This window comes from Furipterus horrens, unplaced genomic scaffold (assembly GCF_987537825.1).
Source record: "Furipterus horrens unplaced genomic scaffold, mFurHor1.1.pri manual_scaffold_8, whole genome shotgun sequence".
Classification (NCBI taxonomy): domain Eukaryota; kingdom Metazoa; phylum Chordata; class Mammalia; order Chiroptera; family Furipteridae; genus Furipterus; species Furipterus horrens.
Window position 1 is genome coordinate 108187232 of NW_028327178.1, and position 16342 is coordinate 108203573.

Below are 16342 nucleotides of genomic sequence, written 5' to 3' on the forward strand. Positions count from 1 at the left end.
ACCAAGAGCTTAAGAGACCGGGGACACCAGGGCACAGCCGTGGAGAACCAGAACAATCTTAGTGAAAGTTCGGTGGCTCAAAAAAAAACTAAAATGGGAGCTTTAAACATATTTTTTTTGCAGAGACATTACAGTCATAAAAAATCTTTTGCACTGGAAAGGCATCCCTAGCATAGAAAACTTTGACGTATAAACTGGCATTTTAAAGGCTGGATTATTTACCAGTCTCTCCGTGGTCTATAAGCGCATCTGATTCAGCATGCAAATTCCTCACCTCACAACACACACGGAAGCCAATCTTTTTTCCTTAGTGGAAACTCAAGCTCGGCACAGAAGACAAGACCCCAGCTGAATAATTCTACTTGTTGCTAGATCAAAAGATTTCAGCAACATGACAACCTCAATTTCTAGGCAATAAAAAAAAAATTTTTTAAATGGTTTGTTACTGAAGCAAAACACTACCTCCACCTACCTACTATAGGCAAGAATTGAACCCAAAATGGATTCAGGTGTTTTTTTTACACAGCCCCCACTTACTAGCCTACTCTCTGCAGAAGGTGTCCCAGCGCGACCCTGGCTACGCCCCAAAACCCCTACACGTGCACCAGCTCCCTTCGGCAGCTCGAGATGCTGCCCCTTCTGCTCAAAGCACAGCTCCGCGGAACTGGGGCAGGGGAAGAGCGTCCCTGACAGCAGGAGAGTCAGTACAAATTTTATTTGAAACAAAAAGGAAGAAAAGACAGACCAGACAAAGGTCCAAGGGAGACTGGACACGGCTGACGTGCCCCGGCAGCTGCCCTCGGCCCCACTGGGCAGCCCCTTCCGTCCCTGACACCCACCTTTGAGAAGGTACGCGTGTTAACAAGAGGAACATGAGCACACACGTGTGCAGAATTTAATCCAACGGTTACAGAACCTTGAATTAGTAACTAATGTAAAACCTATTTAAATTCTAGAGCCTCTTTCTTAAATTGTAAAAGCATGAAATCCAAGGTCTGTGTACTTAGTCGATTTGAAAAGTACTACAATCTAATACCCCAAACCACTGGTGTTTGCGGGCAAGTCTGTGGACTGGTCAGAACTACGGTCTTCAGTGGGTTCTTTGTTGTTGTTAAGATTCTAAAACATCAGGTAGAAAGGCAGTACCCGTGCACATCAATGACCAAGCTCCCTCCTGAGTTCTGAGGCGCATGATCACATATAAGAATGAAGTGTCTCTGCCTCACGCCTCTCTCAAGGGCCAATACATGTCTTTACAGCGGCAGACCTGCAAGAAGGGGACGGATGAGGGAAAGTTCCAAACAGAGTTTACAACAAACGTGCAACACAGGAAAGACCGCCGTAAATCACTCTTTGGTAGATTTCCTTAACTATCACATTTTTCAAAAGTAAACAAATTGGGCTATATTTGCAACTCAAAGTGGAGCATAAATTTAAATGATGTATTTGTTCTGTTCACTGATAGGAGGCTAATATTAAACGAATATCTTTTCTTCCTGTCAAGAGGTATTTACATATGTACAGTATTTCAGTTAAAAATAAAATCTAATACCATAAATTATATTTTGTAGGAAAGCATAAGGGAACCAAATGTGCAAGTCTATTAAAGACTGAAAAGCTTCTAATAAACTTCTTTATTTGGCGGGGGTTGGGGGTGCTTTAAATAATAAAGTCTATAACAGAAAAAACAAACCACCCACGGGTAACCTGAGGCTACAGAGGACCCCACACCAGTTAGCCACCTGGCTCTACGACTGTCCCGACTCCGGATCAGGCAGGTGGCCCGGCCACCTGAAACCTGCGCCCATCCCAGGTGCAGCCCCGCGGGCACAGGTGGGTCGCTGATGGGGGTGGGGGGTGTCAGTGTTAGAGCCTTCTCTCCCTCAGCAGGTCCCACGACAGACAGAAAGACGTGCCCAGAGGATGGAAGGCCCCGACAGTGAGCTGTCATGGGGCACTCACGTCTGCTTCTCCAGCACGACAGTGTCTAGAAGATTCCACTGCTTTGGTTCCAGGGTGGGAAAAATGGAGACATCTTGGTCACGGTCTGACGGCAAAGCTAAACTCTTCCACGACTTCAAGATGAGGGTGACCGGCATTTCTGAAGTTTGCTGGGGAGAGAAACCGTAAGTTGGAGTCACGTGTGCCATGAACTGTGCCCTAAAACATCCTCTAGTTTGAGGGGTTCCTACACCACATCTCAGGACAAGACAGCCTTTTTCAAAGACTTATCATATACATAAGCCCTTTAAAGTGATAAAATCGATTCAATCAAAGGGTATTTCAAAAATGTCCTCCCAAGAAGGCACAGGCAAAACTTCTAAAATCATCTTTTCTTCTCTCCAACAGAGTGCACCGTCCAAGGGCCCCTGCCTTACATTACGTCCTATTTGGGTTGGAAACAGCTGGCCAGGTTGGACTAGGTATTAACTTCTTACTGACTGCAAAACCAGACCATTAAAACCTGAGAGGAGTTGACACTTAAATTTGCTACCTTTTACAATCACTATATCTTAACTAAAAATCTGCAAAGTTCCCTTCATTTTCAGAAGACTATGTAATATTTTGCATTTTAACATGTTTATTAATTATACACACTGAACCACATCCGTTTCCTCGGTCCTTTTATGAATAACATGAAATATACATGGAAGTGAGTGTGTTAATTTATATAATACATCAGAAGTATGCTATCACCTAATTTGCCACAATTTCCTACAGAGGAAATCTTGTGGCTGCCCAAGGAAGCTTAAAACATGTAAGTTCGGAAAACTGGGTCACATCCCCTTTCCTAATGGTGCCTGCCCCAAGGCCTTGGCCAGCAAAACCCTTACGCCGGGCACAGGGTCTGAGGCGGGGCTGCAAAGGCTTGGAAGCAGGTGTTCCACAAACTGGCCCGCGGGGATACAGCCCTCGCGCACCACCGCCTGTGATGGAGGGGTGGCCAGAGCCGAAGGCCGCTGTGCTTCGAGGGCAATGAGCGGCCTCCTAAAACGCCCACTTCTGCAGTTCCCAGGAAGTCAGCCCATGACCTGCTGCTCTGAAGGAGAGTGTGTGTGTGTGTGTGTGTGTGTGTGTGTGTGTGTGTGTGTCTGAATTTGAAAACTCTCAGCTGCTGAAGCTGGTGGCAAACAGTGCACGTTTGAGAATTCCTGACTGGGCACTGGGTTCTAAGTGGCAGGGTAAGCGGCGGAGAAAGCAAAGGCCCGCAGGCAACAGGTCTAGGTTCAAAACCCGATTGGCCACCCGCCACCCTTGTGGCCCCGCTCTCCCTTCCTGGGCCTCCGTTTTCTCAGCTGTCCAACGGAGAGGAGCTGGGGACAGCAGAGCCTTCTTGTAGAGGTGAGTGGGCGCCTGCAGGGGAGGGGGACCAGCCCTCACCTCTGTCACGCACCAGATCCAGGCTTTGAGGGAAGGGGCCGCGCCTGTCGGGTGACATCAGAACCCCTGACCCTGACCCAGCACGCCACCCTCACGGAGCAATGGATGGATCCCGCTCCTGTGACAGCGCAGCCTCTGCACACTGCTCCCCTACTCACGGACTCTGGCAGGTCCCCTAGCATTTGACCCTCACCGCCAGCCACAGGAGTCAGAGTTGGCCTGGTTTCACAGGGGAGCAAATCTGCTCCAGTGTGCTGGGGACACCTAAAGGTCTCATGACCAACCAGCAGCAGCGGCTGGAGATTCTAAGCCAGATGTGTGGCACCTACGGACCTCACTCCTACAGATCCTTCCACGGCCGGGAGACCACAGCACCCAGCACATGCTCGGCGACCTCCACGTGCCCAGCACTGTGCTAGCTAACCTGGAAACATCACCTCGTTGGCTACACCGGGGGGCACGTGTGTACAACTGCTCCCCCATTTCACAGGTGAAAAGGCAGTGCAGAGAGGCTTCTTTGCCCCAGGCCACTCACAGGGCTTCCAACCTGGTACGCGGGGCTCTGTGTCAGCCCGAGCAGCCGCCAGGCGCTGACCTCCCGCCCTGGAGCTGCCAAATTGGAGGAACAACCAACGCGAGCCCCAGGGGTGGTCTTGGCTGAGCGCCCTCTCATTGTGCTGGGGATTCTGGGTGTTTTCTGAATCTTCAATGATGAATCGAAAGCACCCAAAAAATCAACTCTTCTTGAATGACACTGGTCGGCACCTTTTCTTTTTGTTTCAGCGTGTATTTTCTAAATCTGAGGTTACAACTTTAAAAATAAAAGTAAAACTATCCCGTTTACCCTTTGTCCACAAAGTGATTTGGATCACCAACGTCTCCACAGGAGCCTGAGGTGTCAGGCCTGTGGTTTGTGAGGTTGGCACTTCTCGGAGCGGATGGCCAAAGCACCCCTGCGATGCCCCTCCAGCCCAACAGGGGGCGCTGCTGAGTCTTTCAGTGGGGGGTGGTTTGGAGGGAGAGAAAGGGGGCGCGGGGCCTGGGGTCAGGCCGAGTCCCATTGTGGCTCTACTGTACTGTTAACAAAGCTGGGTGATGGGTTCACGAGATTCATTATACTATTCCCTCTACCTTTGTATATGCTTGAGACGTGCATAAAATAACACCTGAGCAGAAAAAAGTATGGCTCTATACTTCCTGTGTGACCTTGAGCAAGTTACTTAACCTCTCTGGGCTTCAGCTGCTTCATCTAAAAACAGGTCTAAGGCGTGTAGGTGCTTAGCACACAGCGGATCTCACTGCTGAGGACGACGAGCCTGGCACGCGGAGGCGGTCAAGACCCAGCACCAGCCTCCCCGGCAAAGCACGAGTCACACTCTCTGTTCCAAAATGCTGATTGGAGGGGTGACCTGAGGCGTGGAGAGGCTGATGTGAACTCCACCGGAAGGAGATTCAACAGTCTCTGCCCCGACCTGTCGCTCTGTCCTTCACCCACCGCCCTCCGAGGCAGCCAGCTAAGGCGAGGGAGGGACACACAGCCCCGACCTGGATGTGACCGCAAAGGGCTCTGGGCCTGGCCCGCACCTCTGGGAGGACTGGAGCTCCTGCACCTCTGCCTCCAGCACCGAGAGCATGTCTGGCTGGCACACAGTAGGTGCTTGATCCGTGGCTACAGGGCACACACGTGAACAGGCTGGGAATCCCTGACTGGGCTGCTCCCCATCTCCCGTGAGATATGGCCCACTGACCCCCAGGCTCCTGCCTGGCCCTCCAGGGCTGGGCCCTTCATCCGGGGCACCTGATATCAGCACGTGGCAGGCTCCCCGAGGCCCTGCTCACCTGGCAAATGAAAGCAAAAGCTTGCCTTCCGACCCACTTTGCACAGCACTGGGGCCTTACGATGAGCTCATTGCTGAAATTTAACCCCATAGTGTTTTCACTATTTGAATGGAACTTCTGCAGAATCGCCACAACCTGCGGGAAAAATCAGAACAGCAAATGTGAAATGCTGCCATCTCTGTGAATTAGGTATACTACTCTACACGGAAACGAGGCATTTTTATGCACCCTTCCACATTTAAAATGAATTTGTAAGCGTGAGAGAAAGTAATTTTGTTACAGTAATCATTAGAACACAGGGAAAAAAGAGGTTTAAATATATGACAAAATGTAGATACACACAAATAAAAGCTTTCATTAAAGTAAAATTTAACAAGGGACTGGTACTGAAAAATGCATTATTAATCTTAAGATTCCAAATTTGAGAAAATGTCCCCTTGCTTATAATAACTAAATCATCACCTTTCAGAACATGTCATTTTTATAAAATTTTAATACCATTCGAGTACCTTAGTAAATCAATGTTTTCAAATGTGCTCTTTTCCCTTCTTCGTCTTCAGCTGGTATAAGCCCACATAAAACAGGATTGACGTTTCTACAAAATCATGCTGAAGAGTAAACCCAGCCTCTGTTTAAAAGAAACACGAAGCCACTGTTCAAAGGGTTTCATTTATACAATGATTTACCCACAATTTCCATCCCTGAAGCATGAAACTTAACAAAAAGGCAATCTTACATATTGATAAAACTATCATAGTGTCTAATTCCCAAATATAAAAGCTGGTTTCATAGGTAAACTGAAAAATTAAGCTCAGAAAAAAAAATAAGTAAAGGAGTTAAAACTGGAAGAAACATAAATATTCCTATTTCCAAACACAAGCAGAAAAGGCTATGATTCCCTCCTAGCCTGAGGAGACCCACCAAACTTCGGAAACTCCATCTGCACACAGCTTCAGGCAATGGGCGTTAAATAACAGTGAACATCATTGGGGTTAGAGAGTCCCCAAATCAGTATCAGCTGCCTGAAATTAAAAAAGAAAAGGAAAGAAAAGAAAAATTGTTTGGGGGGCTAAAAAATACCTTATTACTTCCTCTTTATTCTCCCTTCCTCTTATAGATAAAAATAACCAGGCTGCAAAACAGGGCAAGGAGGCCCAGGGAGGCATCCGGTCAGGGAAAGGCCAAAAGCAGAGTGAAATGACCACGCAAAGAAAAGAGGGGGAAAAAAAACCCACAAACTTAATTCTCATCTCACACACACAAACAAATCAAATAAAAGGGAAATAAATTAAACATGGTAAAACAGAGGCTGAGAAATTTATGAACAGGGATTTACTATTTCAATTTTAGGTTATCAGTTTGAAAGCACATAAAACTTTACAAATCAGATAACACAAAAATAGCCGGAAGGTTGACGTTCCAAAGATCAGCGGATCAAGGGAACACTCGAGCGGCGTTTCGCTGCCTCCGCGCGCGGCCGGGGCTGCCCACTGCGCGGCCTGCGGCGCGGCGGCTCCCGGCTGCTGCGGCGCTTTGCAGACGCGGCCGGTCCGCTTGGGGAGAAGCGCGCGCCGCAGCGAGTGCCTCCACGGGGGGATTCATCCGCGGCCGGCGGGGAAGCCTCGCTCCGGAGCGCGCTGTGCGCTCCACACGGGGACGGGAGACGGGGTGGGAGTGGCAGGGCGCTAGGTCCGCGCCGGCAACAAAGGGAAGGAGGGGAGATGGGGAGGAAGTGAGGACCAGAGGCCAGGGGTGCCGGCGAGCGCTCTCGTATCGAAAAGCACTGTTTTCAGGAAAAGGACACGATATCGTGGGTGCGGGAGCGCGGAATCCATAGCCGTGGACCGGCCTCAATAACCACAGCAGAGACGGGAGACAGTCAGTGCTCGGGGATAGCGCGGCCGGGCGACGCGCACCGAGCTGGGCGCCAGGCCTCGGCTGGGCCCCCCTAACCGGTCCTGTCCCCGTCCCCGTCCCTGTCCCCAGCCCCGGGGGCAGCGGGGCAGCCCATCCCCGGTCCCTTGACCCCTTCCCGTCTCCAGCAAGCCCATCAGCCCACCCCAGTCCTCGTGCCCGCCCGGGGCCCCATCCCAGGCTTCGTCCCCACCTCTGCCCCCCACCGGGTCCCCATCCCGAGCCCGGCCCGGCCGGGGGAAGCGGGTCAGCCCGGCCGAGGTGGCCCGGCCGCGCCCCCGCGCACTGCCGCTAGAGGGCGCGATGCCTTCATGGAAAAACTCGGGCCTGCGTGTCCCCGGGCTCTGGGAACATCGACGCTGGGAACAGGGCAGGATGACTAAACCCGCCCGCGCTCAAATTAAGCCGAATGACCGAAGGTCACGGTGCAGAGAAATCTTTTCCCTTGCCCCCGGCACCGCCAAGTCATCTCCTGAGCGGCTGCAAAAGCCTGATGGATTTCTACAGCAAAGACAGTGACTTGAGAGATTTCTAGGGAAGGAAGAAAAATAAAAACTAAAGATGCAGAAATAAATCTTGACAAGGTGAAAACTAAAACCCAAACAACATCCACCACCCACAGACCCAGCCGGGACTGCAGAGATCGCATTATGCACCTCGGGAAGGGGAATTATGTAAAGCGACGCTTTCGCTCCATTAGAATCACTCAAACCTTTCCCATCCTTTCTGCCGGCACCGGCGGAATTAAATAACTCCTTCACACACAAAATGATATACAGATCTGAGCCACCTTGGGGGACGGTTTTATTTAATAATCGTCTCATCTGGGCTAGACCTTTTCATAAGATCTCTCACTGTAGCATAATTGTCTTTAGAAGCTGGAGTGCCTAAACCACGCGGTGCCCTGCAGAGAGGGCTACGTTCAGAATGTTCAAGAAGCTCTGGCAAAAAACCGCTCCGATTAATAGGAAAATATTGAAGAGTGGGTGATTCATCTTTTATTTGGTTCAGATAAATTGCTTTATAGAACAGCAGAACACTCTAATTCCAAAGTGAATCGGGCCCTGTCTCCATCTGAAAATGAATGTCTGCCCAGAGACAGAGGTGTTTGTAACTCGGGGCTTTGGAGTTCGGTTTATCCCTTAATAAAAACATAATCTCTTTATCCACAAGAGCGCCATTACTGCTAGTTAGAAATCAATTAAAAGGTAGCGAAATGAAGAGTTATTCCATCTCATTTGCCTTCCCAGAGCCCCACACAGGTTTTACTGTGCTGTTCACATCGAGACCTCCGATTCCTGCTGTTATGGGTCACTACAAATTCTTGAAGCTGATAGATATGTATATATAAAAGAATATATATACTTATATTCATGAAGCAACTCGTTTTTAAAAAATGTATATATAAATAAAAATATATACTCTCTTAACATGACCCCAAATATCCTGTTTTATTGTACTTCAGATTGTACATTTGTCACTGGCCAGCACTGTGCATGCCGCCACCCGCCTCGTGGACCCCCCCTAGGGTGGCCATGTTAACTGTGCTGTGACCAGATGCCAGCGCAGCCCTGGGTGCTTCCAGCCTCCTCCCGGGCTCCTGAGTGTGCCGTGTGTTGTCGGGGCCCCGAGCCCTTCCTCCTGTCAGGACTTCCCACCTTGAGGACCCCCGCCTGTGTGTTCACGAGGGAGGGCACCAGCTGCTTCCCGGGAGCCAGCCTGTTCTAAGTCGGGCAGGGGCCCTTCCAGGGCAGCTCAGCTCCTGGATGTGAGGGACTGGTTTCCCTGGGTCATCTTTAAACTCCTATCCTTGTACTCATCCTTCCTTTAGGAGGGGGAAGCAGGCAGGCAGGGGAGCAGCAGCGTCCTGCAGAGCAAGCCCCATGGGCGGCCGTGAGATGGACTTCAGCCCGGCTCAGTGCCGGGCAAGGCCGCCTGCCTGGACCTGGCTCCTTCTGACTCGGGGGCATAGTGGGGTACCTGCCCACCAGCACCCACAGAATTAGACCGCTGAGGGCCAGGAAATTAGGAGGACAGGTAGAAAACATTTACCCATGGCCAAAAACACCCACGTTAAGATTTTGGATGGTATGTTTCAAATGAAAAAAATCAAACAGCTGCATTTTTTTTTTTACTGACACTCAACATATCCAGGGTTTTAAAGAACTGTTTTGAAGGAGGGAGGTTTGTTTTTTGTTTTTAATCCTTCTTCCCACATTTAGTAAATCATACAGGTGTTTAAGAACTCCTGTTTATACTTCATCCAGGTCTTTTAAAAATCCACTGGAGATAGGGATCAGGTCAGCAGCTGTTACCTGCTCCCTGAGAATCACAGGCAGCTCATGGATGGAGAAGGCCAGGGTCCGCCCTGCCTCCCACTGGGGTGCACGGCAGACGCACAAGCCACAGAAAGCAAGCGCAACGCGCGTTATCAAGAGCGTGAGCGGCGCTTCTGGAGGGAAACGGATGCTGCTCCAGGTGCCGGTCACTTACAGCTTCCTTTTCTCAGAGACCAGTGAGCACGTGGATCACGGCGACGGGAACACAGCCGTGAGCCCTGGGCGGCTGCCCGCGCCTTCCCCATCAGCGTCCCACTGGGGCTCGCGTGCGCCTCCGGAAGGCGGCTCTCACCTGCGCTTCGGGAGCCAGCGTCACGTAGGTCTCCTTCGGGCAGCGCCCATTCCGCTCGCCCAGCGTGAGCGCCGCCCCCCGGAGGCTGCAGGTGCCGCGCTCCGCGGCGTCCCTGTCCCCAGTCTGGGCCAGTCCTCATCGGTACAGGCCGAGTTATTACATCCTGGCAAACGGGAGAGCAGTGAAGACTCGCGCTTGCTGGAGAGAAAGCGCAGCCGCGCGAAGAACGAGGCGCTCTGAGTTTGCAGGTGAAAACCAAGCAGCGGACGGGAGAGGAACAAGGGGCCTTCCTGAGGCTGCGGACTGGCGAGCCTCTCGGCCTGGACCGAAGGTACAGCCATGCCCACATTCACCCAGCACCTGCTGTCCCAGAGAAGGGTCTGGGCGTCAGTGTTCGGTCCGTCTGGTGCACGAATGGAATGGAAATGACCTGGGGCCTGAGCCCTGACCCTCTGGTCATCACCAACTTTTGCCACCTGGCGGAACCCGGTCTTCCTGAGACGGGCCGCTTGCCTTTGTCCGTGTCGGGGCAATGGGGAGACATTTAAGGAAACTTACACAGCACCAGAAGCCCATCCACCAGACGGAACAAGCCAGACACAGCTCCCAAAAGAAGCTGTCAAAACTCGTCAAAGCAGCAACATGGCTAGTATAAACAGACACTAAATACCAGTGTGCAGATGCCACAGTTTTCTTATATTTGATTTGCTTTAATTAAAATACTATTCTAGACTATCCAGAAGACTTTAAACACGACAATAGAGTTTACTACTTTTTTTAAGTTAGAGAGGAAATATTAGCACCATAGATTGTAAACTAAGATATGTCATGAATATTGATGGAAGAAAAATATTTGCTTCCAAGGGCCATTCTTAAATTTAATTCCCAGAGAAATGTCAATGTTTGAGTTGCTTTTCCTTTCAAGGAACGAACCTGTAGTTTAGATTTATTCCCCTCCAGTGGGTTGGGGTCATGCCTCCGCTGGGTCCCCGGAGGGTCACTGCTTCCGCCCTGGGGCTGGTCCGGACTCCGCAGGGGGATGGGGCGTGTCACCTTCTGGCCCCGAAGAAGGAAGCTGACCTATGCTTCCCCTCCGGAGAGCCCTCTCTCCGCGCCAGAAGCGACTGCTGGGGACCAAGCCCAGAACATCCCTTCGAGTCAAAGCTACCACTGCAGGTATTAGAAGACACGCTTGCGCATTATGTGGAATATTGTATGGGCCGGTCCAGGATGTGCCGAGGCAGGCAGATGTCATACGTTTTCCATTTCAAAACTGACTGACGACCTCACAAAAGACAGGCGGACACTGGCCAGTGCCAAGAAGCTGAGTTCGCACTGACCGTTCTTCTAGCCCTGGGGTCCCCAGTGTGGTCAGCCATGGCCCTTGAAAGGCATAGAGACACCCCCGGCCCCCAGAAGGCAGGTGAAGTGTGCCAGGAAAGGCGAAGCAAACGCATCCAGCACTGCCCGGGATGCGGGGACTGCGTTGGCACTGGGCCTGAGAGAGAGAGAGAGGGGACAGAGGGGTCCCTCACTTCCTCCTCCTGGCAGAGGAGCGTGGACGCGGACTCCTGTTCTGGATTCTCACGCGTGCAAACACTTGTAATGCTTGCTGATGAACCTTTACATGAGGGCGACCGTTAAACTGTGCGAGACCGCTCAACGGTGTCACACTGGCCTCCGATCATTGATTAACATTGACCGCGACGAGCCTGACCTTCTGCTTCCACCACAACGTGGATTTCCCGCCTGCACTTGAAATGTCACTGTCCACCAGCTTAATGCATCCTGACAAACCAGCTCAATACGCGATCCAGGAAAGTCGATTAATACACCGACAGACGCTACGCCGGCTCTGAGGCACGCCACCAGGACGCCCGTCCCCGAGGCCCCCACTGAAACGCACTGCTTATTTTAATAGAGGGCGTGATAAAACAGAAACATTTTGGCATGATAACCTAAGACCTCAATTTCTCCAACGTAATAAATTCACATAGGTTAATAAATAATAAATCATTTTTCTTCTTTCAGGAACTGGTTTTGCTCCCAAGCCTTCATCTGGAATCATATGGAGAGCACTTACCACACGGGTCACGCTCAGGGCTCAGTAAGCCCGTACCCCCTCCCCCAGTTCAGGCAGCCCCCAGAGGCATTGTGAGGTCAGTACCCCAGAAACCCGCCTGGCAGTCAAGAGGCAATTCAGAAATGAGAGGCCCCTCCTCCCACCGGGCACGTGGGGACTAAGCTGCTGAGCCAAGGTGGCAGAGTGGGCATGCAGAAGGGGGTCAAGGTCAAGGAGCTGAGGGGACCGGCCCCCCGTCTCGGCTCCTCCCCAGCCGTCTGCGCCAGAGAACTACTGTCCTCACTGTTTAAGCTTTTTGAGTTTTTTCCTTCCTTTTCCTTCTCTGCAACAGGAAGACCCCACTGGAGCCTAAGAGCCAACCTGCAGATTCAAGGGCCCCGCCGTCCCAGTCCACAGACCGAGGCTCCGTGGCGCCAGCCTTTCAGACCCGCGCCTCAGAAGGGTCCACGGGGAGGACTTGGTTCCTTTGCTGTTTCCCACTCCCACACGTGGCAGGGAAGCCTGGATACCATTCCCCATCCCAGCCCGGTAAACGTGGCCACACCTTTCTCCCTAACACACCGATTTTACCAGGGTAACAATATGGGTTCTCTTGCCTATTTGTTGAAACAAACCAGCAAAATAGGATACCGCCTCTGTCCTTACTACTTAAAGGTAACCTGAACAAACTCTAAACAGCTTCTGCTCAGGCTGTTTACACGTGCCTTCTTCTGCTTCCCTGCAGCAGGCCCGGGGAGGGAACGGAGGCGGGAGGGTGGCAGAGCTGCTAAAGCCTAGTTACGAACTGTGTGAATGGAAAACCGCGGGCATCCTGGCCCCAGGGACCCGGGTTTGCAGGGTATCATCAGGGCGCAAGGGAAGGAGAAGGGCGCGGCGGGCCTGCGGCTTTGCTCATGCACCCCTCCCTAATTTTAGTTCTTATAGTCGCGTCCCGACCTGGGAAGGACCCCAGCTCAAGGGGGTCCAAGTGCATGTTTAGCGGGAATCAGGGAGGCGTGAGCACCTCCCACCACGGTCAAGCTAGAAAGCGCGTGGAGAGACTCGCCATGGCCCCGCTGGCGCAGGACGCGCGGCCCGGTCTCTCGGCGGCGGTTCCAGGCAGAGAGCGGTCGGCCTGGCCAAGCTCGCCCAGGGAGCAGCCAGTGGCACCGTCCAGGAGCGCCCACGGGCCGCACGGGCCCCTCCGAGGTGAGGGCTGGGGCGATGGCGGAGCTCCAAGGCCTTGGTCAACTTGAGGCTCCAGGGGCTGCGTGGACTCACCTTCTGCTGCTTCTCAAAGACCTAGATGTCGGTCGGCAGGGCAACGGAGCAGGTATCTGCCCCCTGCCCCCCAGCAAGCAGCTCTTGTCATCTCTGGGGCAGAGGGAAGGTCCTTTTTGGTCTGCCCACCTTGCCTTTGTGGAGGAGAGTCAGGGTTATCAATCACCTAATTGATTGGTTGTCTAGTTATCCAAAACATGACCTTAAGAATAAAATCAAATTCGCCATTTATCATCTCTGCCAGGGGATATTAATAAGAGAAACGGCTTTGGGATTTCTGTCACATCGCGGTGGCCGGGGGAGAGGGCAGGGACTCACTGTGCTGCGGGCGGTCCCGGCCCCGCAGAGCTCCCAGCGTGGCGACGAGGCTGACGGGGGCCGGGCCGGGGGACCCTCCACGGGGAGCGGCTGGCGCCTGGTGCACACGCGCCCGCCTTCCCCCGTCTGTCCCCACAGTAACGGTCTGGGTCCCAGAAGGAGCACTAAGGCAAGGGTGCGGGTCATGGCCGCAAACTTCAGTCCAACCAAATGCAGCCATGCCCACGGCATCGGCCTGTACCCCAGACGCCTCATTTGGGGGCCAGAGCTCGACACCGTCCTCTTCCACAGAAGGACAACGCGGTGTCCCCGGATGCTGATGTCCAGGAGGCCCTGTGACTCAGGGAGGGGTCCTGCTCCCCCGTGTACAAAGCAGGTGGCCGCTCCCTCCGCCCCTGCCCCCCACACACAGAGGGTGAAGGCCCTGCTCACCCCAGGGCCCCTGGTGCTTTCTGTCCACAGCAGGACTGGGGGAGTCCCTCCTAAGAGCCAAGGTGACACACACCCCCACCTTTCTGTAAACCAGATGTTGCCCCCAAGTCCCGAACCCCCAAACACACGCAGCACCCCGGGCACTCACTGCTGCTGGGCCAGTTCAGCAGGCCCCAAGGTTCACTGAAATTCATGAGCGCTGGCAGCTGGCTCCCCTCTGTGCCCAGGGCAAGGTCCCACCCCCGCAGGGCAGCCCGCCAGGCCCTTCCCAATGGCCTGAGTGACGTCTCTGTTCGCAAACACCCACAGTGTCACTGGTTTCTGAGTCTTTGGGGACACAGATCCCTCTGAGCACTAATGGGAGCTGAAAGCTGCAGCTCCTCCCCTGCAAGGGAATGAAGTATGCATGAGCACACAGAGTCTTACAAAACGATGTCGGGGACCTGAAAGAACCTCGGTGACGCACCCCTCAAGTTCTCCAGACGGCAGGTTCCTAGCCGTCCTTTTGAGCCCACGTCAAATGTCTCCTGCTTTGCAAGGTCACCTCCCAGACCTGTGTTCTGTCCCCAGGAATAACCCACTTCCCGCCCTGCACAGTGCTTCCTGCCCACGCCTGTCCCAGGCCATGCCACACCCGTGCCGACACTGGTCTACACAGTCCCCTCCGCCACGAGGGCCTCCTATGTCGGTCACCGCTGCCCCGGCACCCAGCCCAGGCCCCGGCACGGAGGTTAATGCAGCTTCAGAAACACGTTTCCAAAAGCAGACCTTTGTCTACAGCTATTAGAACTGATATGTAACATGCGGTCATTCCTTCAGCAAACACTGACTTAATTTCCTTTATCAATTTAAAGACAAAGAATAATCACAGGGCTAACTGGATTTCCACATTTCCTTTCCCGAAAGCGTCACAAATCTTTGCCCGGCAACAGCAGCAAGTGTCCTTTTTTTTTTTTTTCCAATTTCCCCAACGCAAGGAAGAATACAAATATAGCTCTGTTTTCAGAAAGGAGAGGCACGACAATGGCTATGGATCGCAGGGCCCGGCTCCCTGATCTGACGCTCAGCGGGAGTACTAGTCACAAAGCGGAAAATAACCCAGAGAAGAAGTTGTACTTTTCCTTGCTGTGGAAAGATAAAAACCCAAAAGTGAAGCTGAGGACAGAGGTGACAGACTCCAAAAGGAGCGGTGTCCTTAGCTGTCTGTAACTAGAGGGGCGTGAGGCAAAGGACTGGGTGGTGGCCGAGGAGCTCAGAACGTGTCCTCTGCTGCAGGTGTGCCCAAGCCCCTCCGCTTCTGAGTTAGGGCTGACATGAGGCCAGCGTGGCTGTGTGCAAGGAGGCAGGTCCCCGCAGGGCACCTACAGGGGGACGCCGAGGGCCTGGATGGGGTGAGATGTGTGCGCAGTGTCGCCAGAAGTCGTACACGCACAGATGCCGCAGCCACAGGCCCCCACGGCGCACGCCCCAGGATGCCGCTTTCCCTTCCGTCGGTGGGCAGCACTTGCCTTGAACGTCGGTCCCGGTCCTTCATCACATGCTCCTGCAAACTGTCGAGGACTCTCTGAGTCTCGCTCCCAGCCACACAGTCGCTGGGCACAGTCTCGGGTCTGTGGCCGCCCTCTTCCTGTGGCCTCACTCGGAAGCAGCTCCAAGTCCTGGCTTGGGTCAGGGAGAGGAGCTCGCCGATAAAGGAAATGACCGGGCGATGCACACTCGGGACGCCCGGGCCAGCCGGGAATCGGGTCCAGGGTGGCTGTCGACAGGGCGGTTGTTAACATCATGGAGCTTCGAGAAGGTGCTGGCCTCCGGGAAAAGCCCGGTCGCCTCAGCCCTGGCCACGCCGGGCCTTCCGCTGGGCTTCCCCGTGGGCTGCCAGAAAACTGCCTCCCACGCGGGGGTCCGGCTCTGCCTGCCCCGGCGGCGTGGAACTGGGTTCAATCACAGGAGGCAGCCTTTCGGCACCGACGAACCGACCGGAAGTGGAGTGTCAAAGCACAGGGCCCCCTGCTCACGAGCCTGGTCCTCCCCCAACCTGACCGCCTGACACACTGCGTCTCCAGCAGGTCACCGCCTGGCGAGAGGGTGGCAGGTCCGCCAGCCCCTCCGCCCACCTGCAGGGGCCACAGGCGTGTTGGGCCAACCCCCCGCCGCAGGCAGGTGGCGCACGAGCCCCGGCACCGGCTGGCACACCAAGTAGCCGGGGCTCCTGCGCCCCCCCCCGCCTATTGGGACGCCACCGGGGGGCGGGTGTGAGGACATGAAAGGGCCGACGTGGGCGGGTGCGGGCTGGTTGTTCGCTGCTTAGGAAGCCCTGACGAGGACCACGCTGCCAGGGACCCGGCACCACGGGGGGCTCCGCGAGTCTGGGCGGAGGAGGACAGTGGGACAGACAGGAACTCCCTGCTCTCACGCTCCGGTGTGATGTCACCAATGGAGAGACACCTGAGAACCACCTTGAACGGTCTGGTTAGTGCGCACCCA

At 53.7% G+C, this 16342-nt stretch overlaps 1 long non-coding RNA gene across 1 annotated transcript; it reads right to left on the reverse strand.

Moving 5' to 3' along the window:
* Window positions 1–1681: 1681 nt before the first annotated feature.
* LOC150003753 (uncharacterized) lies at window positions 1682–5841 on the reverse strand. The gene is made up of 3 exons (XR_016512683.1): window positions 5730–5841; window positions 5221–5355; window positions 1682–2111 (listed from the first exon to the last, which is right to left on the reverse strand). It is a non-coding gene; the product is annotated as an uncharacterized LOC150003753 (long non-coding RNA).
* Between the last annotated feature and the right edge of the window lie 10501 nt (window positions 5842–16342).